The following is a 27173-nucleotide window of genomic DNA, read 5'->3' as shown; positions in this document are numbered from 1 at the left end:
CAATACTCACAGCACTGGTTTGTCTACTTTTGAGAAAATTTCCAACACTATCAACACTGTACTCTTCATACTTTCTTTTTGACTTGAATTTGCAAGCTATTCCAAGTATTATGGATTTGCTTTTCTTTCTAATAAATAGATGAACTTTCTTTCAGTGACAAACAAAGGCACATGTTCTACCTCAGCTCTGTCATACATGAACCAGAACACCCCAAAACTCCCATTTCAGAAAATGGGGGCTCCAACTCCAGTCCTTCACTTCTCTCTCTAGTTCAACTGGGCTGGTCTTCTCACTATTATTTACTATCACCACTCTCTATTCCTGCTGTTGCACCTGGTTTAATGTTTCCTTGGATTGTCTGTCTTTCCTCATGTGTTTCGTTCATCCCACCACCTACCCTTCTTCAGAGCCCAGTTTCTTAATATGACTAATCCAGCCCATTCAACCTACCACAGACTTTCATCTGCTACTGTGCTCAAAGTTTGGCTGCACATTCTAGCCATAATCTCAAATTGTTTCAAGAATGCTACTTTTCTTTCTTAGGCTCTGTGGTTAGCTCCCTGAGGGCAAGGACCTTATCTTAAAATTTTGCTGTGCATTTTCCATTGTATTCAGCAGTGTGAGTAATTACATTCAGTGCATACTTGCAAGGCATATTTGACTAAACACATCCATCACAGTTATTCATTTAGTAAATGAGATAATGAAAAGTCAATGCTCGCCAAAGCTAAATCATTACTATTAATTCCCTCATTCATCATACATGTACAGCAGCCTCAGGAGCTAGGGAACCTAGGATTGCAGTTTTAATTTTACCTCAGATTTCTCCATTTTGGAGCAGCCATGAAGTTTAGATTCACCTAGGACTCAACACCGTCAGCCCAGGACTACGTTTACCCCCAGGTCCCCTACCCAGAGTGGACCAGGTTACCTTATCCTCTGAGAGTAAATTCAAACTTTTGAAACTCAAATGACAAGATACTGTTTGCTCATGAATCCGGGAAGACTTTCTTGTTGATCGTGGAAAGCCAAATCTTTCTGCCTGCAGGAGGGCGATAGCTGCTAGGACATAAATTTGCGAAGTGGCGATGGGTAGCGCTATATGGAAAAATGGGTATTTTTTATTTTATTCGATTACGTCGAATCTTTTACCTAATTTTTTTTAACTTTAGGATCATCTTAGTCTCAGAGGAATTTTAACAGAAGAATTTACATCCTTTTTTCAAAAATATGAGTATTTGAGTTTCTCCGAGGGCATCTGGGGTTGACGAAGTGCTGCCAGCACACCTTTGAAGATCACTTTACAAGTGTGGGAAAACTCACCGAGCTGTTTTCGTTGACCCCGCCATTTCCAAGTTGCTATATTGCTGCAGGGAGCTGGCACAGCCCTGCTCTTTCTCTCTCTTCCCTCTTCTCCTCACCCTTTGAAAGCCCAAATCCGCCCGGTGAGAATATGGAAACAAGGCGGGAGGCCAGGGAGGACAAGGGGGGAGGGGTTCCTTAGACTCGCCGGGGAAGAGCAAGCAGTTAGACATTTTTCACGCTCCCTCACTCTCCCTAGGGCCATAAAGTTCTGTTTCGAAGCTGGAAGCGTGGGGGCGGTCGGCCGCGTTCTCGGCGTGGCCTGAAATTAGGAGTCCGCACTGCAGGGGATAGGAACTCCGCTGCCCCGCGACCAACCTGAGCGTCTCGTTAGCCAGAACACTAAAAGCCAGGCCCTGGGCACCGGTTGTCATGGGAACCGGGGCGCTGGTCTCCCCGGCGACCTCGTCCCTAGGGAGGGGGCGGAACTGGAGGCCCGGAGGGCCAATGAGGCGGAGGGGAGCGCCCGGGCGCCCATGGTTGTCCTCCTGGAGCCCTGGAAGGCTTTTGAGTGACAGGAACGGGGGCGGGGCCGGCGCGGGTGCCTGAGGTGGAGCCGGCGCTGGGAGCTAGTGGCTCCGGCGGCGGCGGTGCGGCGCGGCTCACGCACCATGCTCACGGCCCCTAGAGAAGGTCTCGCTGGCGCGCGGCAGTCCCTCGCTCCCCGGTCCGCCTCAGGCCGCTCGGCAGCTCTCGGAGCCGGCCGCAGGAGTTGAGCCGCCCCGCAAAGGAGGGTCTGGGCGTAGCTCTGGGAGGCGCGCAGAGCCCGGGAGGGCGGACGGGGAACTCCAGCGCTCGGGGGTCAGGCGGTCGGCGGGGGTCGCCGCTGGAGGGGCGTTTCCGAGGCGTGGAGGAGGAGGAGATGCTGCTCCTCTTCTCCCCCTCCCCAGGCTCCTTCTTCAGCTCCTTCGGCCCACGCCCGCAGCCGTTCGGCGGAGAAGAGGTGGTGGCTCTCGACGCCCGAGGCTGCTGCCGGCGGCCCGCCCCGACGCCGCGTCCCCTCAGCCCTCGCCTCGCGCTCCAGTAGCAGGACCGGTCACCGGACGAGCGGGTAAGGACGAGAGCCGCCCTGGGCTGCGGTGTGCACACGCAGAAGTGCAAAACCAAGTACACCACGCTCCCTCTCCTCTCCCAGCTCTTGCTCCGGCCCCTGAAACCGACTCCTCTGTTGCCCTGGTGGGGAAGGAACTTTTCTTTGGTTTTCGCGGTGAGGCGCTGGGTGGGGAAGGATGAGACCGAATTTCATTGTGAATTAGGAATTTCACCGTGAGTTTTCCCCCAGCATCTCCGCGGAGGAAAGCCGGATTCTTGGGAATGAAACCCCAGAGGGGGAGTAAGAGGTTGCGGGGTAGTAGGGAGTGACATCGCCCCATCCTGCTAGTACAGCTCTGCGCTGTGCGTGCTATGGGAAGGGATCCCGGAGTCTGTTTCTAATTTCTGTAAATGACTGTGGACATGCTGTGGTTAGAGGCCGCCCAGAAGAATGTGTATATGTAAGGGCTTAGAGAAGAGGGGGTGGGAAGGGAGGAAGAGGGGCAGAGGGAGAGACACTGCCTGATGCAAGCTCTTTTATTGCTTTTCTTCTCGGTGCCTGGGTTAAATCCCCCACCCCCACCCCCACCCCGCCTTTGCTCATTGCTGGATTCTGAGTACAGAAAGCTGGAAGGCTAAAGTTTGCTAAAGTCGAGTAAGTTCTCACCAAGTTTAATTGCCTTATGTTGTGAATATATTGGAGAAGGGGGAATGGGGAGAAATATTACAACTAAAATAGATTTGTAGCAATACAGTTGTCATTGATCTTCCACATATATGATTGACACCTCCACACACTTCCAACTAATCTCCTCGCCAGCCTTGTGTCATGTTCGTTTAATTCTATCTTTGAAACAACAAACGCGGTGACTTCATAGGGAGCTGCCTGGAGCCGAGTTTACCTCTCAGAAAATGGGGCAATCGGGTTTGTTTTCAAGGCGGAGACCTAAGCAAAATGTAGGACAACTAATCTGTGGGATGAAAGGCACTGGTAACTAATTAGCAAGACTTAAAAATTTACGTCTGTAGAGTTTTGCTCAAGATTGGAAAATATAGAAAAGTCGTCGTATTTTGAAACAAGAGTTGATATTTTCCCAAATTCGTGATGACTGGGTTAGCAGGATCAAAGTGAAAACTTGCATCATGCTTACTGCTTGCCTGTGGTGGTGCTTTGATAAACATTATTTCTCCTTTTAATATCATTAGTATTTTTTATTAAGTCTATGCTTGTATTGATTCTGCATACACAGGCAAACTAACTGCTCTATTAACTAATCCCAAATGTATTCTACTTTTTCATAATAACACTGTGTCCTAACTTTGATGTTCTAGAGGCTTTATGGGAGTATGTGTGGGGGAGCAGGTAGGATGAAAGCTGGAATTAAGGCTAGAAAAATATCTATGGTTAGTTATTAAGAAGAAAAGATTAATTTGTAGTGACTTTCACTTTTACAATTAGAGAATTATAACTTTTACCATTTTTTTAGGTTTGCCTTCTGAATTTACATTTGTGCCACCAAATGTTTACTGCATGTAAAGCCTACTTAGTTTTTGGAGAGTGATTACTAACATCCAAAAATATTTCTAAATAACTTCTCATGTCACAAGTAACACATACACAAACTGTTAAAACCAATGCCAATTTAAAGGATGAATTTTGCCACTATAATAGGGATCAAAAGTTGTAGAACTTACATTGTCTTTTTCTGGAGGCCTGCCTCCAATGCAGGAAGTAAATGTGAGAATTGGCTTATCAGTTGTTTCTGTGTAGATAATAGGTATCATTCTTTTAAAAAATTGAGTTTATGTATTATTTATTATTAAGAAAAAACAGGTCTAATCCTTGGTTTAGTCCACTTTTAATCGGCTAAGGATTGGGTGGGGAAACGTCGTAGTTTTTCTTATATCAACTTAGTATTTTTTTTTCCCAGGTCCTAAGACATACTGGGGAGAAAAGGGCTAGTGGAGATAAGCTACTGCTGCTGCTTCCTCTTTTTTGACAAGAGTTTGTAATTTTGAATTATGAAACTTTTTTGGTAGTATAATTAAATAGTAATTAATACCATTTGAAATTGAAATGAAACATTACCATACCCTAAGCCAGTGCATTTAGGAGTTAATCCTATCAATATATTCTTATTTTGGAATATGCTTTGGGAGAAGTCTGTGCCATTAATTAGAACAGTGACTGAAGATATTCTTTCTAACCTCACATGCAACTAAATGTGACACCATTGTGTTAATGTCACTTTACAGAGTGGGAGCCTGAAAAAGGAGAAAAGATACTGAGTCTCAGGATAGAAGGATTAGTGCTGATATGTACGGTGTGCGGGGTTTGTTGCTCTGGGTTTACCTTTTTTTTTTTTTTTTTCCTCTGTGAGAAACTTTCTCCCTTAAATTGAAAATTAAGATGGGTTGAACAACTCAGGAACTGAATTTTTAATAGATGGCTTTTAGTGGGTAAATTAATGCAAGACTTTCATGGCCTAGGTTAAAATAAAAGTTCTATACTCAGTGTAAATATATCATATCAAAACTGTGGTCTACAACATGCTCTGTGGGGAGTTCCAATAATCCTTTAAGTGGAAAGGGTAAAATGAAAAACTCTTTAAAACCCCTATCTTATCCCTGGTTAGTGTCAGGCAGCTAGCTGTGAATAAGCATCTTGTTCTATGCTGTCCGAAGAATGTGTGACTCTACCTAATAGCTTATGAGGCAGTAGGAGACCAATGGTTTAAGTTCTTAGGATAAAAGGCAGCTACTCCTAAATGGTCTGGTGTAGAGGCTGGTGTAGATTTGAACCACAGACAAACCTGTTTTTCCCAGGGTTTGCTCTCAGATACCTGGATAATGCGGGAACCGGGACCGGTTAAAGTATCTGTTTTAGTGTGTTTGCCTCATCCTGTGCTCCACCACTGAATCCTCCTTTTTCCTTCTTCCTCTTCCTTTTTTCTGTTTGATTCCAGTGTGAAATTTTACTGAAACAAACTTCCTCAGAGAGAATCCTTCTACTGTGGAGTGTGGACTTTACTGTTTGACAAACATATGTCCAATCCTAGAGAATATCTTTAAATCTACTCTCCACATCTTTTTTTTTTTTTTTTACGATTTTATTTATTTATTTGACAGACAGAGATCACAAGTAGGCAGAGAGGCAGGCAGAGAGAGAAAGGAAGAGAAACAGGCCTTCTGCTGAGCAGAGAGCCCTATGTGGGGCTCGATCCCAGGACCCAGAGGGTTAAAGCAGAGGCTTTAACCCACTGAGCCACCCACGTGCCCCTCTGCTTTCCACTTTTTTAAGCAAATTAGTAATATCTACCTCCCAAGTTAGGTTGATGATGAAATTAAATATACATGAAATTGGCAAAGGCAAGTTGACACTCAATATTTAGTTTATTTCCTTCGTTTCTAATCTCTTTTACATAATTGAATACTATTCACTGATAAAAATTTATGATTGGGGCGCCTGGGTGGCTCAGTGGGTTTAAAGCCTCTGCCTTCAGCTCAGGTCATGATCCCAGGGTCCTGGGATCGAGCCCCACATCGGACTCTGCTCAGCATGGAGCCTGCTTCCTTCTCTCTCTCTGCCTGCCTCTCTGCCTACTTGTGATCTCTGTCTGTCAAATAAATAAAATCTTTAAAAAAAAAAAAGAAAAAGAAAAAAAAATTTATGATTGTATAACCCAAGTCATTTCCGAATGTTTAGAATGTGTAGCTCATATTTAACCCTTAGGTGTTTTGACGTAAATTTGGGTTGTCAAAGGCCCTCTTTGCCTACCAGCAAAGAAATGTCTTAAGTTGCATAATGCGTCTATGCCTAATAAACAGTTTCTCATTTTCTTTCTAGTTTAGTAGTACTCAACTCTGGCTGCATGTTAGAATCACCAGGGTAGCTTTAAAAATTTTTATGCCCAGGACCCAACCCAAACCAATTAAACCAGAAGGGTGGGGGGATGAGACCCGGGCATCCATATTTTTGGAAGCCCCCTAAGAATATTTACAATTTGGAGCCAACTTGTAAACCAGTATTCTAGTCCTCTCTAGAAAATGAATATAGAAAATTTGTCCCCACAAATGCAACATAATTTTTATGTTGTGTCATAGTCCTTTTCTCTTCATACGTCACAAGAATTTACCAAAAAACTGTCTCAGAAACATCTATGTATATGCCCATCTACAAGACTTTTACTATTTGAATCAGAATTTAGGGTACAAATATTTCTCTCTACTTTAGTGCTGCACTGTCCAATGTTACAGTCCCAGATACAGGTGGCCAAATTTACATTAATTTAATTAAACGCAATTTAAGATTCAAGTTTTCATTCCCGCTAACCATATTTGAGGTGCTCAGTAGCCACTTGTGGCTAGTAACTGCTCTATCAGACAGCTCAGATACGGAAAATTTCTATAATCACAAAATTCTGTATTACCTGAAGGATTTTTATTTTTAATTTTAGTTTTTTATTGTAGCATAGTTGATATACTACCTAGAGGTTTTGAAATTTATATTCCATTTTCTCGTCATCTGAAGTGAGTGTGTATATTCATTTTCTTCAGATTTATAATTTAAAATATAATACTTTTTATACTTTTTTTCTAATGCAGAGAAATACCACATATTTGGTGCTTATATTACATCTTTTCTCAATCTCTTACACCTAGTTATAAGGTTTTCCTTTTCAGAGTTAACTGAGAGGTGGAACTTCAATGTACTTGTGTGTGTTATTTGCATCAGTATGCCCTGAATCTAACCAGTGGCTTCATTGCCCTCGTGTACTCCAGCAGTTTCAAGTTGGGAAACAGAGAAAGTCATCATTTCAATTCAAGTGTTGGAATTTGATTCTAGGTTTTTCTATCTGGTTAAGCTGTTTTTGTTTTTTTGTTTGTTTTCCTATAGAAACGCTTAGTTGTCACATGATATGATCAAATTTTCCAACAGAAAACCATTATATTAGCTTTAACATGAACATACAGATGCATGGGAGACTTTATTTTTTCCCACATAGGAAAACATCCCCTTCAACAAAAAATGAGGTTTCTAAACAATTTGAGGTGGTTGGAAGCTAACACTGTGTCAATGAATTTTATTGGTGTTTACCACTTGTTAATTACCGATGCACAGCTTAGAAGAAACTATACACTATGTGTGCAGTCCATCTCATTTCTATACCACCCCCTGCAAACCCCTAAAATATCAGTTTTCTTTATTGGTTTAGTGTGCTCTGAGTAGAAATGGAAACAAATTATTTTCAATTAAAAGTATTCTTTTTTTTTTTTCTATTGGTAGATGGTACATATCCTTTTACATAAACACATGCTTTTTTTTTTTTTTTTTTTTTTTTTAACCTATTCAGATCACAAAAGTTGCCTCCAGGACAAAGAGAGCTATTTCGTTGAAAGGATGCCTGATGGAATGTTTTGTATACAATATTGTTTTCATGTTTTGATGCTTTTCCACTTAGCTCTAATGTAGTCTGTGAGGGAAAAATGAAACTTTCTTGTAGAATAACTTAAGGTTAGAATGATTATATAACTTGAGAATGTGGTAGAAATATTCAAAGTTGGTGTTTTCCATTTGTTTCTTTTTGGAGTTTTTTGGAAAAGAGATAGAGCCTGGGAAGTTTTTAAAATTAGGGAACGCTTTTAAGAAATTTAGTTTCGGGACGCCTGGGTGGCTCAGTTGGTTGAGCAACTGCCTTCAGCTCAGGTCATGATCCCGGACTTCCAGGATCAAGTCCCACATCGGGCTCCCACCTCCTTGGGGAGTCTGCTTCTCCCTCTGACCTTCTCCTCTCTCATGCTCTCTCTCACTCATTCTCTCTCAAATAAATAAATAAAACCTTAAAAATTAAAAAAAAAATTTAGTTTCTCCCAGCACTACTAAGTATTACTTAACGCACTTTTTCTAGAAAAGTATAATTTTAAAATAAACATTTAAGCTACTAAGAGATGATTGATCATTTTAAGTCTTAGTGTAGTCAGATATCTCTTCTGGAGAACATAATATAATTCAGTTTTGAAGTAAAAAATCAGTACTTTGGTACAGGAATTTCCCTCATTGTAAGGTTTTGATTTATTTCCTCCTCAGTATCTTTCATATTCTTGACTTGTGCTGAGATGTAATTTTTTGGAGTTACTTGAACATAGTATATAATTCATCCTTCTAGTATCTATGCTTAGCTTAAGGTATAAGTGTCAGACAGTGTTTCAAATATAACATATCTCAACTTTTTAAGTATTATGTGAAAATCTGCCAAAGCTATAATAGCTGCACTTCATGAAAGCTAGAATAAGTGTTGTAAAACAAAAAACAAAGCAAAATGCTAATAATTAAAATATATGTATCTATAGACATATAGTAGAATAAAAACTTTAGTTCAGAAATGATCAATTATCAAAACTAAAATGGATAAAACTAAATTGTAGATATGTATCATTCGGTTCACTTCAATTAGAACTTCGAAATTCTGGCACTGCTTTGAGGTGTATACAAATGAATAACAAAAAGGACCTATGTTATTACATAGTGCCCAGCAATACTGTTACTTTAGCTATAATTCAAGCTAACATACACTACAACACTCATATGATACAATTCTTACAATGAAAAATCTAGACTATATTCTCCATTAAATTAAAATTTAATAGGAATTTCCTTTAATCTTTAAATAAAAGAAAATATTCTAATATGGCCACAGAATATATCATACTCATAGTGTAAACGAAAACCATCCTAAGTCATTTTTTAAGTATACATCTAAGTCTTAGTGTTTATGTTAGTACATCAAGACTTCTGACTTCAAAGGAATTTTACGATTGTATTGAGATAGTAAGATTTAATTGAAAAATCAGTGATACTGTTCTTCCACCTAAATGGATAGTAAAGAATCACTGTTGATGAGCCAAGCTAGCTAAGTGTTTTTATAATAACTGTATTAATGAATCGGTACCCATCTGACCACATTCTGATGTCCAGCTCCCTTTTTAGTTCTTTATTCAGTAAATATATACTGAATCCCTTTTCTCTGCCAGACCCTCCGCCAGGCACAGAAAAGACACATTTCTAAGACAGCAGATAAGTGGAATAATCTATGACCACAGAACTTTAATTACTTGAATTCATGCCAACTAAGTCCATCTATTGACAGGATATACTGACATAGAACAACTGTGAAGATTGAATTAAACAGCATGTAAAACTGTCTTGTAAAACTTTATGAACACATGTGTACCTATCTGAGTATATATGAATTGTTTTTAGATGCAGCTGTGCACGGTGTTGACCACACCTGCTTGATTTAGAGAGACAGAATAGCATGGTATTTAGAGCATAGACAGTGGAGCTGGTCTGCTTGGGTTTTGATCTCTGACTATGATTTAGCTTGTGCAAGTTTCTTAACCTCAGTGTACTTTAATTTCCTCATCTGCAAAATGAAGATAATGATCAAGCCTCTTATAGGATTTTTTAAAAAATATTTTATTTATTTATTTGACAGAGATCACAAGAAGGCAGGCGGGGTTGGGGGAGCAGACTTCCTGCTGAGCAGAGAACCAGATGTGGGGCTCAATCCCAGTACCCTGGGATCATGACCTGAGCCGAAGGCAGAGGTTTAACCCACTGAGCCACCCAGGCGCCCCTTTATGGAATTTTTTAAGGACCAAATGAGTTAAGATACATAAGCACTTCAAATAGTGCCTAATGCAAACTAAGTATTTAATAAATACTACCTGTTATTATTTTTGGTATACTCTGATTTATAACAGTTTTTGTTTTTCTTTTTTAAAGTGGGTAAGTGTAATATATGAACTTTAATGTACTTTTTTGTTTCAGTTTATGGCACTACTTTGTTCCTTGGGTTACATGTTTCTGTCACTTATCTTGCACTTACTGATATATGTGATATGTGCATGATTTTTATACACTTAGTGGAACTTGTAAAAATAAATGTTTTTCTCTTCACAGTACTCATTTTTAGAATATTACATCTCCTGTTTTGGAGTTACTTTTGAAACATATAACATGTTTTTTTGAATCTCCTTTTAGGCAGTATACCTTTGAAAGTAGGTTTTATTCAATTAAAGATTTGTTATTGTTTTAGAACGGTGAGTATTTAAAGAGGAATTAAATATTAAACTTGAATTAAAATGAAAAATGCTGGGCACCTTGGTGGCTCAGTGGGTTAAGCCACTGCCTTCGGCTCAGGTCATGATCTCAGGGTCCTGGGATCGAGTCCCGCATTGGGCTCTCTGCTTAGCAGGGAGCCTGCTTCCCTCTCTCTCTCTCTCTCTGCCTGCCTCTCTATCTACTTGTGATCTCTCTCTGTCAAATAAATAAAATCTTTAAAGAAAAAATGAAAAATGCTTATAAAGTAAAAGGAATGATTTTTAAAATATGACTCTAAATGTAATTTTAAAAAAGAGCCCCGGAAATGTTTCTGATATTATGTTTGAGGACAAATGTATGTATCCTTCTAAAGTATTTATTTTGAAATACAACACTCTCAGATATATAAATACATGTTTATAATATATGTTAAAATACATATTCATAATCTCACAAACACACAGAGCTATTACCTAATATTTGTAAATCTTACGTTGCTGTATTCCTGGGAATGTTGTATAGCATAAAAACTAAAATTGTTTAGAATATATGTTTGGGCACACTTCCTAACTAATACTGTGAACAGGCTTAGAATCTTCAATATGTTAATAAACCTCATTAATCTCCCAGATGATATAGATATATCTATCTATCTATATTTATTTATAGATAGATAGATATAATTTTTCATTTATTTGTCAGTAACTACAGAAATCATAGTACATCTCTTAGCCTCTCTCATAATAGGAGCGCTGATTTGAGAAATGCTGCCTGGGATATTCTTTGTGCTTGCCCTATCCAAGACTAATGCAATGAATTGTTGGTTCCTGCTTTTTCCAATTAGAAATTGCTAGTACAAGAGACCTAGAGACAGTGTGCAAGGTTCAATGGCCTAAAGAAGCTAGGGGTATATTTTTCTTTTCTTTTCTTTTATTAACATATAATGTATTATTAGCCCCAAGGGTACAGGTCTGTGAATCACCAGGTTTACACACTTCACAGCACTCACCATAGCACATACCCTCCCCAATGTCCATAACCCAACCACCCTCTCCCTACCCTCCCTCCCCCCAGCAACCCTCAGTTTGTTTTGTGAGATTAAGAGTCTCTTATGGTTGGCTCCCTCCTGATCCCGTCTTGTTTCATTTATTCTTTTTCTACCCCCCAAATCCCCTATGTTGCTTCTCGACTTCCTCATATCAGGGAGATCGTATGACAGTTGTCTTTCTCCAATTCACTTATTTCACTAAGCATAATACCCTCCAGTTCCATCCACGACGTCACAATTGGCAAGATTTCATTTCTTTTGATGGCTGCATAGTATTCCATTGTGTGTATATACCACATCTTCTTTATCCATTCATCTGTTGATGGACCTCTAGGTTCTTTCCATAGTTTGGCTACTGTGGACATTGCTGCTATAAACATTCAGGTGCATGTGCCCCTTCAGATCACTACATTTGTATCTAGGGTTAATACCAGTAGTGCAATTGCTGAGTCATAGGTTAGCTCTATTTTCAACTTTTTGAGGAACCTCCATGCTGTTTTCCAGAGTGACTGCACCAGCTTGCATTCCCACCAACGGTGTAGGAGGGTTTAGGGATATATTTTTCTCTAATATATTACAAAATCCAAGCACAATACTCCAGAGCAAATATGACAGTTTCAAGACTGGTAGTGAACTCAGACCTCTTTCTTCTTTTCTACCTTCTTGATGCATGGCTTTCCTCCTCAAGATGGCCTGTGGTCACAAAATGACTGCCAGCATTCTGTTCAAAATGCATTGTCTTTCAGGCAGACAGAATATGGAAGAAACGGGAAAAATGGCAAAACAGGGTGTGCCTTCCAGATGAGTCTGATCCTTTCAAAAAGTTTTCTTGAAAGACTTACCTAGTGACTTCTATTTATACTGGCCTTCCCCACTTGTTATGGAAGCTAGGAATTCTAGTTTCTTGCTGGCTATCCCAAAACTAATTAAGGAGAATGGATATTGGGGGTTCAATTGTTGTTTTTGCCAGAGTTCCTAACATCTGATCTCCATTTGTTTCTAGTTTAGCGAATTTTCACTGTAGTATGCATAGATAAATTATAGACCATACGCTAGGTTTGGGGGAGGGGTGGAAGGGAACTTGGTTTTATTGACTTGCCACTTGATATTTAACACATGGTTTATTTCTTTATCACCCAAATTTCAGCCTCTCTACTATACATTGTCTTGGTTAGGTCATTGGCTATGCCTTGGTTATCAGATTGTTTTTTATGTAAATGTTTTTATTTATTTTATTTATTATCATTATTGGTTTTTAAAGATGTATTTATTTATTTTAGATGAGGGGTGGAGAGGGAGATAGAATTTCAAGCAGATGCTGCACTAAGTGCTGCGCTAAGCGAGGAGGCTGATGCACCTTGATCTCACAGCCCTGAGCCAAAGCCAAGAGTTGGGCGCCTGACTGCCCCACCCAGGTGCCCCTATGTAAGATCTTTTTAAGACATGGTAGCTACATATAGGTCATGTTAAGACAAAAGTGGTTGACATTTTAAAGGAAATAAAGTGAGGAAATCTGCCATATCCCTTTGAATATGGGAAAAATATAGAAATTGGTAGAAAAAGAAATACCCACAGGATTGTTTGACTACAGTTAAAATAGCAACAATTAGAAATGTTTTATAAGTAACATAAATTTATTTTTGTCTTGTATGTCATTTGGTTTTTGTCTAAACGAATTACATAGCTATAAAGTATTTGTGACTCTGTTCAGAACTTTTTTCTGTATTTTGAGAAATGTTGAAAAAGAAAAGGAAATGGTTCCTACCAAAAAACTTAAAATCTAGGTTTAAAAAAATGCAGGTAGGAAACCATTAGATATTAGAAAACAATGAATAAGCACAATAGTAATTGGAACAGTGATGGCCCTAATCTATGTCTGCAGAAAATGAACAGTAAGTATAAGGATTATTGCAGTCTGTGGTGGTCGAATAAAATAAGAAGCTTAGCATAATGAGGAAACCTCACTGAGGCTGGGAGCATTGGGTCAAATGGGGAAGTAATTTTTCTCAGTTCTTACTGAGTTTTGTCAGCTATTGCTTGAAAGATATGTATCATTTGTTGCTATCTGCCACTTTAACAAGACAAGCTGACAAAGGATCTTGACTCTAAAGTATGTTTGATGTTCAGGTGGAAATGCTTTGTACATAAGTTACTGTTTGGTTCGCTTATTTGGAGATTAGGAATTATATTTAAAGTGAGCTATCTAAACTATAAATTCAAAAAGGGTGTTTAAAATAAAAATCACATCCTGTTGTTTAATGTTCTGCCATTGTAAGATTATTTATTTGCCACTAATGTGACTTTCCTGTCAGCTTTTATACTTAATTATTATGATTATAGTTACCTGTAGGATTCAAAACTTAAAATTACTTGGGAATGTTGTCTGCAAATTGCTTTTGCTACAAGATTTTTTTAATCCTCTTAGAAGTTAGCATTATACTTGGCAGACAGCAAATCCTAAAAAGTTTAGAATAAACCCTTCTTTCAGTTTGTAATTTAGATAAATACTTTATCTGCTATAGCAAATGTGATGTAGGAAGTATAATTTTAAAATATATTTAGTATTTTACCAACTCAGGACTTGCTTTATTCTTTAATTTCTAAAACAATATAATGCTAAACCTCTAGGCTATTTACACATAGTTGATTGCCTAAATCACTTAGTTGATTGTTAAGTAATAACAAAATTTAGTATAGGACTCTGAAAATATGTCTCAGCTGGCCAGGTGGGCTAAAGGATTAATAAAGTATACATAAGGGGCATCTGGGTGGCTTGGTGGGTTAAGTTGCTGCCTTTGGCTCAGGTCATGATCCCAGGGTCTTGGGATCAGGAGTCTTCTTCTCCCTTGGCCATCTCCTCCCCACCATCACCCTAGCTTGTGCTCTCTGGCCCTCTCTATCTCTCTGTCAAATAAAAAAATAAAATCTTAGAAAAGTAATAAAGTGTACATGATGGTAGCTGGTGTACTTTCCTTTTCTACTGCTTTTTTATTACCAAATAGCTATAAGGGGAAAAAAACTAGGAGAATTAATGTTACTCTAGCTTATAAATTACTCCTAATTCACTTAGCATCCTTTTAAATATATTTGACCTTTAATCATGTGGGAAAAAAGACTTAATTTATTCTGTCGGAAGAAGAGTAATTTTTTTTTTTAAGATTTTATTTATTTGAGAGAGAGAGATAATAGAGAAAAAGCACAAGCAGGGGGAGAGCGAGAAGGAGACTCCTGGCTGAGCCAGGAGCCCAACACGGGACTCTATCCCAGGACTCTGAGATCATGACCCAAGCCTAAGGCAGAGTCTTAACGAACTGAGCCAGCCACCCAGGCACCCCAAGAAGAGAAATTGTTTCAACGGTGGAATTCATTTCTTACAATTCCATTAAAACTATTATTTAATCTTTAAAAAGTGAGAGATTTTACAGAGATTTTCTTTTTTTTTTTTAAGATTTTATTTATTTATTTTGAGAGGGAGAGAGAGAATGAGAGAGAGAGTGTGTGAGAGGGGAGAAGTCAGAGGGAGAAGCAGACTCCCCGCCGAGCAGGGAGCCCCCATGGACTCGATCCTGGGACTCCAGGATCATGACCTGAGCCAAAGGCAGTTGCTTAACCAACTGAGCCCCCCAGGTGCCCAAGCTTTTCATATCTCTATATTTTGACAATTAGCTTTTTAGACTGAATAATATTTTAAAAACTTTGTAATATATCAGTTTGTAAATATTTATCTGTGCCATCATAATCTGTAGATTAAGCCAATAATTTATACACAGACCACACATATTTATGATGTCTTTGAGGCCACCAAAACATTGAATATTGGAAACAGTAAATGACATGATGCTGTTTGTGTATTTACTATGTGCTAGACACTATTTTAAGAATCGGACACATAGAATATTATTTATTTTTACAACAATCCTGTGTGGTGGATGCTATTACTCTTAAATTATAGATGAGAAAACTAAGGCTTAGAGAGACTTAATGAGTGGTCATAGGTCACACAACTAGCTAGTAGGTTTTGGAGCGGGGATTTTGAATCTGTTTGACTCCAAAGTTAGTGATGTTAACCATACATAGCTTCTTGTGTGAGTAGTATCTTTTAAAATGAACAGTATCAAAGAGAGGGAAGAAATTACCTCAGTTTGCATAGAAAATGTGTAAGAGAACTCCATCGTCTATGCTGGAATCTAAGTTTATGAAATTGTTCATGAGCTTTTCAAAAGTCATTTTTGGAATGGTAGTGTATTTTCCTTTCAGCTTTTTTTCCCTCAAGGTCTCCATCTCCTAACCTGTGGTCTTCTTAGCAGTGAAGTTTCTATAAACTGTTGAGTAAAGTAAAGATAGTAAATTACCCTTTTGAAAATCTTTAAAAAGAGTTTAAATGCTCATCACTGCATTATTCGTAATGGTGTAAAATTGGAAACAATATAGTAGCTGACAGGAGGAATGAATTATTCTAAATCCTTACAATGGAATTTCGTGATCCTCAAAAATTTAGGTTAAAAGAGGTTGTTTATAATGTGGAAATATGTTAAGTAGAAAAAAGGTAAAACTTAGTAAAGCATGATTATAACCATAGTTTTTATTTTGTTTTATTTTTTATGAAAACTTTAATTTTTTCTTACAGAATTTAATTGGATAATATGCATTGTTCATTAAATGAAAACAGAGAAGTTAGTCTTATATATTTAAAATTATTCAAAATTGTCTTAAAGCATATTTAACATAATAAATCTTTAATAATAGACTGATCTAAAATAAAACATCATTTTTTCAAGATAGATATGGTATTAATTTATTTTCATGTTTTCTAAAGTTTTTATTTAAATTCCAGGTAGTGGGGCACCTGGGTGGCTCAGTGGGCTAAATAAAGCCTCTGCGTTCAGCTCAGGTCATGATCTCAGGGTCCTGGGATCGTCCCGCAACATGCTCTCTGTTCAGTGGGGAGCCTGCTTCCCTCTCTCTCTCTGCCTGCCTCTTGCCTACTTGTGATCTTTGCCTGCCAAATAAATAAATAAAATCTTTTTTTTTTTTTTAGATTTTGTTTATTTATTTGACAGAGAGAAATCACAAGGGAGGTAGGCAGAGAGAGAGGAAGGGAAGCAGGCTCTCCGCTGAGCAGAGAGCCTGATGCGGGACTCAATCCCAGGATCCTGAGATCATGACCTGAGCTGAAGGCAGCGGCTTAACCCACTGAGCCACTCAGGCGCCTTAAATAAATAAAATCTTAAATAAATAAATAAATTCCAGTTAGTTAACACATAGTGTTGTATTAGTTTCAGAGGTATAATACAGTGATTCAACACTTCCATACAACACCTAGTGCTCATCACAAGTGCCCTCCTTAATCCCTATCACCCATCCAGCCCATCCTTTATCCGCCTCCACCCTGGTAACCATGAGTTTGTTCTCTATAATTAAGAGTCTGTTTCTTGGTTTGCCTCTCTCTTTTCCCATCCACTTGGTTTTGGTTTTTGTTTTTGTTTGTTTTTTTGTTGTTGTTATTGTTACTTAAATTCCACATATGAGTGAAATAATACTCTGTTTGTCTTTCTCTGACTTATTTCACTTAGCATTATACTCTCTATCTCCCTCCATGTTGTTGCACATGACAAGAGTTCATTCTTTTTTACAGCTGAATAATACTCCTGAGTATGTGTGTATCCCACATATTCTTTATTCATTCACCAGTCGATGGACACTTGGGCTGTTTCCATAATTTGGCTATTGTAGATAATGCTGCTAATAAACATCAGAGGGCATGTATCCCTTTGAATTAGTATTTTTGTATTCTTTGGGTAAATACAAATAGGAAAACTTTAATTTTAGAAAAGACCAGAAAGAAACAAAAATGTTCTGAATGGTGTTATGTAAGGGGAAGAGTAGATTTTGAAGAGCTCATGCCATACAGAATTTTTCTGTTGAGAAACATTATATTTTACACGATTTTTTTAAAATATAGAGGAGGCTTACTTATTATAATGCATCGAATTCTCTTAGCCAGTGATTTAGACAACTAGAAGATGTACTTTGAGGCTGGGTTATTGTTTTACAAGGATGTTTAGATAATAATGATAATACACACATTTATGAAGTGTACTGTTTAATGTAGTAAATATTTAATCCTCAAAGCAGCCTTAAGGTGGATACTACTGTTATCTTCACTTTTACAGGTAAAAGTAAGCCAAGGTAGAGATTTGCCCAAAATAGTACGGACAGTTAAGTGGGAGACTCAGCATTGTGAATCTCCTCAGTCTGGTCCCTTAAGCCTGTTTACATTTTAATAGTGAAAATCATTTATAACTTTCAGCTCAGGGTTAGAAGTAATGATCTTATTGAGGTATGGTAAGTAAGAATACTTTGACCCACTCTCCATTCCATTCTTAGTTCATTTAAAAATTGTCTTTTGGTTTGGTTGACAGCTGTTATTTACAGAGCCCCAAACTGTTGGTGACTGTTAACAAAGTTTCTTTTCTTCTCCTTTCAATCAGCTCTTTCAGTAGCCCTGCATGCTTTGTATGTGGTCGTGTAAAAAGTATCTGATAGGAGAACTCCAAAAGTTTCTAAGTTTTAGTTTATCATGTGGTTTTAAAATTCATTCACAACATAGCTGGTTGGCACTCACTCTTATTTAGAGAAGTAGAATTTGTATCCTAACATTTTTTGAGACAGAAAATCACTTATTAACCCTCTCTTTAACTGCCTTCACATTTTTTTTCTTTTTGCTTTTTTTTTTTTGCACTTAAGAGTTGTATACTGTTCTCATGCAAATAGTTTCAGCCATCATGTAGTTCTTTTGTTTAGTAAATAGTTTTGTTGCCCTATGAAGGAGATGTGTTGTACAGACTTTAATTTAATTACAGCAGATAAAGACTACTTTTTTATTTTTTAGAATTGATAATACATATATATTGTACAAGACTGGAAGGTACAACAATTGGAAAGTAAGTCATCTTTCTATTCGTATCTCCAGGTGCCTTCCCTGGAGTGCTCTTCTGTATCTTTCATTTTCAGTAATTTTCAGTCTCCAAAGCCAGGAGGAAACACTAATGAATGATGTGCCATACTGATGTTTTAGTCTTCCTCAATGTGAAACATGTACCATTTTAATATGCTAAAAATTTATTTGATTTTGAAAAGAATTTTTACAAATAAAGTTTTCTTATTTTATAATAGTACGCTTAATTTTTCTGCTTTTCTTTTTTACTGTTAGTCGAACATTTCTCATACTTTTGACCTGTTAATCCCATTCTTTTATTAGTACTTTAAAAATCTGTTATAGTAAAAGCAAAGTTGAATGTCTTATCAGTAATAATATAATTTTGTTTAAGTTGAAATTTTTCTTTTAACTGAGGTTGACAAATATTGGGTACACCTGGGTACAAATACTGGGTAAACCCCAATGTATAGAAATTTTTGACATACAGAAATTTGATATATAGCACCCTTTAAAAAAATGCTTCCTTTTCTAGTTTTCTTGGTTGAAGTGAATACTGAAAACTACAGAGTTACTCCTACTGTATACCTAAAGTTTCATTTTTCCTGTTTAAGTAGAGTGCGTGATGAGAAAAAGTGTGCCAGGGCATAATTTTCTAATAACATTGTTTTAGCTCTTTGTAATTATGCTTCCTTTTATGTGTACTTTCTGAAACATAGCCAGAAAATAGGGTGGGTTGTGGTTTCCAAATGTGAGCTGTGTCTGAATTACCTGTGAATTAGTTAAAAATAAACATTTTGGGTTACCTCCTACACCACCAGGAATCTACAGTTTAAAACATGCCCCAGGTGCAGCTTTCCTACAATTGGTAGGAAATAAGTACTCTTTTCAATGTATCTTTCTAAAAATCCCATCTCCCCTTACCAAAAAAAAAAAAAAAAAAAAAAAAAAAAGATATTATAGTGATGCTTTTATATGTTTGTTTTCTAAGTTTAAAAAAAAATGGGTACATTTGTTGAGATATTGTCATACATACTCTCAATCAGGTGTCATTAGCCTAAATACCTAAAATGCTGAGGAGGGTCAGGGCTAGTTGTGTGAGGGGGGAAAACAGTAGTGAATGATGGAACTGACACTGTAGTGAACTGAAAGGCTCAGACTCTAACTAAAGGTGACATCTGTTTACTTATCTTGTGTGCTACCATCTGTCTTTCTCCAAGATTTTTATATGAAATCTCTCCAATTCATGAAATCTTCCAGTTTATTAATATTGGCTGCCAAATAACACTTTTGTAAAACATGGTGTGGCCATTACTCTATACACCATATACAACATGTCTTCAGGCCAAATAAAGCCCATGGGCTACGGGTATAAAAACCTATGCTATAGGAATCATCTTGACTATCTTACACTTGCAAGAACTTGCCATGTTTTGTTTTCATACTTATTAAGGGATAATCGTGCTTCCAGCTATCTGCTTTGACTAATATTTCACCCTAGTGTATTAATTAAGTAAACATTGGATTTTTGTGTGGGAAGAAAGAAAAGACTATTTTCTAAAATAAATAAAAGACAAAGTCTGCTGTGTAAATGTATCAGATTTTTGGTTTCTGTGATTTTTCTTAGAAAGTTTTATTTTCAATCCCTTCTCAAGTTCTGCTATTCTTCCTTTTTCCTGCCTCCACATTCAGTATCTCCTTGCTCCTCCCATGAATGTTCTTTTCATTTGCAAAAGTTATAAAAGAAGAAAAATCCTTCTTATAGAAACTCTGTAGAATGAAAATCACTTTGTGACTTACTTAGCTGCACAAACTTCTAGACATTCTTCCCCATAGCATTAAAATTCCTTAGCCTTAGTGCTATTTCTTTGAAATGTGCTTTTTAAACAGAAGAATGACTGCCTTTAAGGCAGTTAGTGAAAAGACCCACACAGAAACAATCTAAAGACTCAGCCTCATAACCGTGTAAGATTTGACCCCAATCCATCAGGGATGATTGAATTGAGATGCCTTTACAATGGTTCAGTACAGAGAAATAAACATAATAAGCTAGTGAAACTTAGACTTCTAGTCAAGAAGGAATAACAGGGATGGGATTTACCCGCCAGCCCATAACAAATAAAAAATGGACAAAATTTGTGAAACAAAAAATTTTTAAGACACCAGATATCAAATAATGATATCCCTGAGACATGGAAATAAGGTGAGCCTTGTGATTGCTCAGCTTACAACCTTGAGAGGGTTTCTGGGCTGTGGTGCAAGATACGGGAAGCCAGGTTAGAGCATGGTAGATAGACTACCTGGATTCAGTAGATGTTGCTGAAAAGTTTAGGAAAACTGAGGCAACTAGAGTTAACAGAACAGAGTAATAGAGAGGGAAAACAGCACAGAGAGAGAACCCCCAAAGACCTGCAGAGAGTTCCCTTCAAGTATTCAGCAGAGTACTCGACAAGTACAGGTATGTGAGGACACTTCCTGAGTGGAGAAAAACCACACAAAAGAATTAGAGGAAACAGTACTTGTCAGCAGAGCAAGGAATAGTCCCTGTTCCCACAAATCAGGATGGAAAACCTCAAGATTCATGGGACAGTAGGTGGAATACACACAACCTGTTCTAGGAGCAAGGAATAATTAGACCTGGACTGAGCATTGCTCCGGGCCAGCCTAAGAAATCTTAAAAGCTAGACCCAAAAAGATCAAACTTCCAAGTTTTCAAATAATTTAACTTTATTCTGAAGCAAACGCAAAAATATTTATAAACATACTCAGCATCCAGTGAAACATTTCAAGGCATGCAAAGAAGCAGGAAAATAAGACCCACAATGAGAAGATAAATCATTTAAACTGAGTCCAAACTGATACAGAGGTTAGAATCAACAGATAAGTGCATTTTTTGTAATAGTTGTAACTGTAATCCGTATGTTCAAAAGTTAAGTAGGAACACAGTGAACTTCTAAAGATGAAGACTATGATGTCAGATGAAAAACAGACGGGATGGGATTAATGGCAGATTAAACTTTGCAGAAGGAAGCATTTGTAAGCTGGAAGACAAACCAGTACAGATGATTCAAAATGAAACACACAAAGAAAGGGAAATAATTTAAAAATGAACAGAACATGTTTGAGTTGTAGGATAATTTCAAGTGACCTAATATACATGAAATTTGAGTCCCTAAAGGAGAAGAGAAAGAAGGCCTGATGGAAAAAATAATCTAATAAATAATGGCTGAAAGTTTTCCAACTATGATGAAAGCTGTAAACAGATTCAGAATCTCAATAAACCCCAGCATGAAGATTACACCAAGGCACTTCATATTCAAACTGTTCAAAATCTGTGATAAAGAGAAAATCTTAAATGTAGTCAAAGAAAAAAAAGACAACCACAGGAAGAACAAAAAAAGGATGGCAGTATATTTCTGGCCAGAAATGAAGCAAATAAGAATATAGTACAGCAATATCTTTACTGAAAGAAACTTTCAGCCTAGATCTCTGCCTAATGAAATCTTTCAAAATTGAGGAGAAATAAAGGCTTTTTCAGAGATAAAATAGTTGAACGAATACATTACCAACCTGCACTACAAGAAATGAAGTCCTTTAGGCAGAAGGGAAGTGATACCAAATGGATCTACATAGTGAAATGAAGAACACTGGAAATGCAAACTACCTTGGTAATAGATGCCCTGTTTTTCTTATTATTTAAATATCCTTAAAAGGTAATTGCTGCTCTGAGACAAGTAGATTGATAAGCCTACTTTTAAAAATCCCAAAATGAAGTACAGAAATAATAATGGATGACATTTGACCACTTACTATGGGCAAGGAGTTTTGCCTATATTGTTTGATTTAATCTATCTAGCAGCCCTATAATCAAGTACCATTACTGTTTTCCTATTACAAATGAAGAAAGAAAGTTCTAGGAAGGTAAAATAACTGTCTGAGATTATAAAACAGTAAATGGAGGAGCTGGGACTTAAACTCTGTCCGACTCTAACTACAGCTTAGGTTCTTTGCCATTTTTCTACAGTGTCTTTCCAGGGAAGGAGGAAAGAGTACAGAACAGGTGATTATAGGGTAAAGAGACCAAGTACAGAGTTAACGAGGTTGAAATAAAAGAGGAGTTAGCAGACAGCTTGGCAGATGTCATTAATTCCTCACATGTATCAGATTATTTCTAGTGGAATGGTCAAGGCCATCCAAGTTGGCACTTTTAACTCTAATATTTTTTTAGATAAAAAATTTATACAGATGTGAGAGCCAGTGAGTCAAAGTCTCTATTTCTAGCTTTATGTAGTTCAAAATATGCCCTCTGGAGTTATGGAAGGAGGAAAAAAACATGTTTCCGTCTGTCCCAGGGAAGTGATGAACCTCTATCATCAGGGAACCAACCCTTGAGTTCCCTCAGCCAGTTTTCACTACATACTTGGACTACAGACCTAAGTAATTTAATAATCTTTCTCTTTCATTTTTAAAAACAGTTGCAACATTTATGACTTTACTTAGAAGATCAGCTAAATGGAAGAAAAAGTTTAAATTTGGGTAATCTGACTTGTACTACTAATAATGTTGAAGTCACATAGGAATGGTTTTAAAAATACCTATGGATAGGGGCGCCTGGGTGGCTCAGCGGGTTAAAGCCTCTGCCTTCGGCTCAGGTCATGATCCCAGGGTCCTGGGATCGAGCCCCGCATCGGGCTCTCTGCTTGGCTGGGAGCCTGCTTCCTCCTCTCTCTCTCTCTCTGCCTGCCTTTCTGCCTACTTGTAATCTCTATCTGTCAAATAAATAAATCTTTAAAAAAAAAAAATACCTATGGATAAAGATTGGTACTTTTTAATGTGCTTATATTTTCTTATGTGCAAAAATAATATCTTTTTAAAAATAATATTATAAAATTATAAATATAAAAATAATATCTTTTTTTAAAAGATAATTGACTTAAAAAATACCAATGTATGGGGGCTATAACATGTAAAAATAAAATGCATGGCAATAACACATGTTGGGAGAAGAATACTGGAAATATACAATGTAGATTCTTATATAAGTTTGATGTGATGTTACTTGAAGTAGACTGCGGATAAGTTAAAGGTGTACGCTATAAATCCTTTGGCAGTGACTAAAATAACAACAAAAAACAGTTAACAGCTAAGAGCTAACAAAGGAGATAAAATGGTATTATAAAAAATAATAATCCAAAAAGGGGGGGCAGATGAGGCAAATAAAAAAATAACAAAATGATAAAACCTACCTCTCTCAATAATCACATTTAATATAAATTATTTAAAACCCCCAATTAAATAGCAGAGCTTGTCAGATTGGATTAAAAAGTCAAGACCCAATTATATGCAAGAAAATATGCAGTATGTCAACTAAACTAATTGAAAGAAAACTAGATGTATTAATATGGACAAAGTTGATCTGAGGACAAAGAATTTTACCAGGGTAAAAAGAATACTGTTTTAATCATATGGTCTCACTTATTTGTGGAGCATAACAAATAACATGGAGGACATGGGGAGATGGAGAGGAGAGGGAGTTGAGGGAAACTGGAAGGGGAGATGAACCATGAGAAACTATGGACTCTGAAAAACAACCAGAGGGTTTTGAAGGGGCGGGGGTGTGGGAGGTTGAGGAACCAGGTGGTGGGTAATAGGGAGGGCACGTACTGCATGGAGCACTGGGTGTGATGCCAAAACAATGAACACTGTTATGCTGTAAATAAACAAATAAAAAAAAATGCAAAAAAAAAGAATACTGTTTTATAATGACAGTGAGTTCAGTATATCAAGAAGATGTAGCAGGTCTAAACACTTATGCATCTAATAACAGAACTTCAAAATACATGAAGCAAAAACAGAACTGTGAGTAGAAATGGAAACATCCATAATTACAGTTGGAGATTTCAATACCTAACAGAATAAGTAGGAAATCAATACAGTATAATACTTGAACATCACAATCAACTAACATGACCTAAATAACATTTATAAAACACTTCACCCAACAATGGCAGGAATATACATTTTCTAACAGTGCACACAGTATATCCACCAAGTTAGTTCATATCCTTGACCATAAAGGAAGGGTTTTTTTGTTTTGTTTTGTTTTTTAAGATTTTATTTATTTATATGAGAGAGAGAGAGAGCAGAAGTGGGGGTGTGGCAGAGAAAGGGAGAAGCAGACTACCCGCTGGGCAGGAGCCCAAATCAGGGGCTTGATCCCAGGACCCTGGGATCATGACCTGAATTGAAGGCAGATGCTTAACTGACTGAGCGCCCCCATTAAAGGAGTTTTAATGCATTTAAATGTATTCAAGTTGTACAAAGCATCTCTGGAAAATCCTCAAGTATTTGAAAACTTAATAACACTTCTAAAGAACCCATGGTTCCAAGAGGAAATGGGAAAGTATATTGTTCTGGATAAAAATGACAACATAATATGTCAAAATGGTGGGGTGTAAGCTCCTACAAGCAAGACTTAGGGGAAATTTATAGCACTAAACACCAATAGTAGGAAAAGTCTCAAACCAGCCTTCACCTAGAAAAAGGAACAAAGTAGTAACTAGAAGAAAGAATAAAGAGCAGAGGAGAAATCAAACAGAAAACAAACAAAATTAATGAAACCTGAAATTGCTTGTTTGAGAAGAACTAGTACATGTATAAACTTCTAGCCAGACTGATCAGGAAAAAAAGAAGACTCTAATTACCGGTGTCAGAAATAAGAGAGGTGACATTTCATGACAGTTTCTGCATTTATTAAAAGAATCATAAAGGAATATTATCAATGATTTTTGCCAATAAATTCAGTAACTTAGATGAAATGGACAATGCTTTGAATAATCTACTGAAATATAGGCACTCTCCAACTTTAGATATTACTATTTAAAGAAATGCCATGAAATGAGAAATTTTCCAACTATGTTTCTTTTCTTTTCTTGCTTTTCTGGAGAAATTAATCTAAAATTTAAAATATCCAAAGAGTAATGTCTTTAAATAATCCTATTTTACTTTTAGATTATCACTTTTTTAGAAAGCTTGGAAAAGTTATAAGGATTATTTCCATTGCAAATGCTAAAATGTCTTATTTTTGAAATGTTAAACATAAATGTTTGGAGGTAGGAAGTTCATAGGCTTATTCAGCAGCTCAATCATGCATTTCATAAGGTTCGTAGCTTGCACTTGCTTGCCTTTTTCCTCCCTACTCATTTTTTGAATATTCTCTCCAATTTTTAAGGCTTATCCTCTAGTAGTTACTATAAATATGGCTGCTACGGTTCCAAATATTGCCTTTAGACACCCAACTGGCTTGTGTTTGGGGTCCCCTAAGACCAAGCCACGTTCCATGATTTGCTAGGAGAACTCACAGGATTCAGCACAAAAGATTGGTCGCAACAAAGGATACTAAACAAAATCAACAAAGGGAAAAGGCAATGGGGTGAAGGCCAGCGGTAACCAGGAGCATACTTGGGAGAGCCATCTCCCAGTGGAGTCACACAGGATACGCTTAATTCCCTCAGCAACAAGCTGTTACAACACATGTTAAATATTGTCTATCAGGGAAACTCATTAGACAGTGCTCAGATTTTTATTTGGGGCTAGTCAGGTGGATACTCTGGGCCTAACATGTACAAAATTCCAGACTCCGGGAAGGAAAGCACGTATTTAGTATAAACCACATTGTTTGCACAAACAGTTTAGACAGTGAGGTACTCTTCCAAGCTGTGGGAATGGTGGGAACCCTCTCAAAATCTAAGTTCCCAGACCCCAGCCAAAGGCCAACTTCGTCAGTAGCCTGCTGTGTTAACTCTTTTTCAGCATAGCTAGACAAAGAATAAAGACATTTTCTCCCATGTGTCTTTTTATTAAGATGAAAGTCTTTCCTAGTTTCCCTCTCACTAGATTGTGTTTCAGTACCGTTAGCTAGATTGGGTTGCTGCCTATATCCTAACTGAGGGAGTCTGGGAATTATCCAGCATTTCCAACCCCTGTAGTGGAAGACAGATTCTGCCAAGAAAAAAGAAGAATGGTTGGGGAGAATGTCTGTTAGGAACTAAATATTTTCTTAATTCATAATTGTCAGTTCTAGTATTTTTAAGGGTAAGGTACTAAGAGGTACATGACTAAGAAAAGTAAGTACCAAGAGTATTGACTTTTAGTATGAAACATCATAGCAGCAAATTTTCAGCTATTCAAAGTGTCTTTGTTGTACTCTAATATATAAGATAGATTTGTAGACATTGTTTATTTTATCAATAAGCTTATTTTATCAATAAGCTGAACCAGAAAACAAAATTCTTCATTACTCCCATGTATAAACAAAACAAAGTAACCCCACTCTAAATTGCTCTTTAGGTTGACTAATTAGTTTAAAGAAAATTTTCTGTATTATAGTGCAAATTTATTTTCATTTAAGAGTTTTTGTCATGATTAATTTTCCAAAATGATGAGATACATTCTTCAAGAAGAATCACCTTATTTGTCATAAGAATTTTCATCATTTCTTATGAAGTCGTTACCTTTAGTTTGATGTTTAAGTATTTCCTTTGCCTTTGCCAGAGTAGTTTTGTCATGGCCAATTAGTCAATTCCAGTCAAATATCAGTTGTGAGATGCCTGAGTGGCTCAGTGGGTTAAAGCCTCTGCCTTCGGCTCAGGTCATGGTCTCAGGGTCCTGGGATCGAGCCCCGCATTGG

General features: G+C 37.3%; 1 protein-coding gene across 5 annotated transcripts in view; it reads left to right on the top strand.

The window, feature by feature from the left end:
- Positions 1–1949: 1949 nt before the first annotated feature.
- The window catches only part of PTPN13 (protein tyrosine phosphatase non-receptor type 13), a 204684-nt gene continuing 179460 nt past the window's right edge, over positions 1950–27173 (top strand). For all 5 annotated transcript variants that reach the window (XM_045997255.1, XM_045997257.1, XM_045997256.1 and 2 more), the window contains exon 1: positions 1950–2414. The gene's annotated coding sequence lies outside the window, so the exon portion shown is untranslated. The remainder of the gene's footprint in view (positions 2415–27173) is intronic.

The sequence above is a fragment of the Meles meles genome, chromosome 2, assembly GCF_922984935.1.
Source record: "Meles meles chromosome 2, mMelMel3.1 paternal haplotype, whole genome shotgun sequence".
NCBI classification, from domain to species: Eukaryota; Metazoa; Chordata; class Mammalia; order Carnivora; family Mustelidae; genus Meles; species Meles meles.
This window is presented reverse-complemented; position numbering and strand designations above follow the sequence as displayed.